Here is a 1,861-nt window from a genome sequence, read left to right as displayed (position 1 = left end):
ATGTACAGAAAGTCACCTTATGGCACCTAAATAAGAAATTTACCATTTACAACATTTACAACCCTCCACGGTGTACTATAAACCTAACAGATCTAAACAGTTCCCAATACAACAACACAATAATTGCTGGTGACTTCAATGGCCACTCTCCACTATGGGGATACAAAAATTTAAACAACACAGGAAAAGAACTAGAAAAGCTTTGCAATACAACCAACCTCACCATTTTACAAAATGCAGACTCAGTCCCCACCCTTCTTCACAGAGCTCATATGTCCCTGAGTCATCCCGATCTAACCATCATCTCCTCTGACCTTCTGAATTCTTGTCACATTAAAGTCCTGGATGAAATAGGCAGTGACCATAAACCAATTTTAACACAAATAACAGTTCAAACACAGAAGAAAACATTTGAGCAGAAATCCAAATGGAATTTCAAGAAAGCAAACTGGGATGTTTTCACAGCAACATTAGATGACCAGCTTCCAAAAATTACAGATACATCAAGTGTAGAACATTTAAACGAAGCCCTCACCAAAGCCATTCTTGCAGCTGCAAAAGCAGGAATTCCAAGAGGTAGTCGACAGAATTACAAACCCTTCTGGAGCAAAGAAATTGAAAAAGCAGTAAATGCAAGAAAGGAAACAAGGAAAAACTTAGAGGAAAACAAAACCATTAAAAACAAGATTGAGTACAATAAAGCATCGCAATTGTCAAAAGAACTATTAACAACGCTAAAAGAAAGAAATGGGCAGACACATGCGCTAATATTGACCTCAATCAAAATGGGAAAAAAGCATGGGCCTTACTTAATAATCTTAACAATGAAACCCCGAAAACCAACCCAAAGCCCATGAAAACTACAGAAGGAACAATCGTAGATGACCAAAAAAAAGCCATGATCTTCAACAAACATTTTGCTTCAGTAAACAAGGCATCAAAAAGAAGTGAAAAGGAGAAAAAATTGATTAAAGACCTTAAACATCAAGAAAAGGCCCCAAAAGCTATCTCATACCTGTTCAAAGAGGGCTTTACCATGTCAGAACTTCACAGAGCTATGAAAAAACTCAAGTTAAGGAAATCCCCTGGACCAGATAAGATACACAATGAAATGCTCTTGCATCTTAGCGTGAGAGGTAAACAGATGCTTCTCAAACTGATAAATCTAACATGGGAGACAGGAATAGTACCAAGGGGATGGAAAAATGCTATTATAATTCCAATTTTAAAAGAAAGATAAACCACCCGACGAAACGAAAAGTTACCGACCAATATCTCTCACCTCATGTGTTGGAAAGGTCGCTGAGAGAATGGTAAATAACCGATTATACTGGTGGCTGGAGACGTGGCCTACTAAATAAATATCAGGCAGGCTTTAGGACAGGGCAAAGAACAGAAGATCAATTGTTTAGATTAAGTCAAAAAATAATTGATGGCTTTCAAGATGGAAACCATACAGTCGCGGTTTTTGTTGATCTCCAACAAGCCTATGACAAAGTATGGAGGAAAGGGTTGTTATCAAAAATGATGGACTACGGAATTGATGGAAATCTCTACTTCTGGATTAAACAATTTCTCAGTAACAGAACAATCCAAACAAAAATTAATAACGGACTGTCAAACAGAGAAGTATTAGAGGAAGGTCTCCCACAAGGATCCTGCCTCAGCTGTACTCTCTTTCTTATTTTTATAAATGATCTACCAGAAGTACTACAGACAGAAAAGGCCCTATATGCTGACGATTTAGTTATGTGGTATACTACGAAGCACCTACCAATAGCCTCCAATAGAATAAATGAAGATTTAGAAAGCTTAAACACCTTCTGTGATAAATGGAAATTAAAAGTTAATTGCAATAAAA

This window comes from Berghia stephanieae, chromosome 1 (assembly GCF_034508935.2).
Source record: "Berghia stephanieae isolate SIO BIC M18660-M18661 chromosome 1, UCSD_Bste_1.3, whole genome shotgun sequence".
Lineage (NCBI taxonomy): Eukaryota > Metazoa > Mollusca > Gastropoda > Nudibranchia > Aeolidiidae > Berghia > Berghia stephanieae.
Note: the sequence above shows the minus strand (reverse complement) of the source record.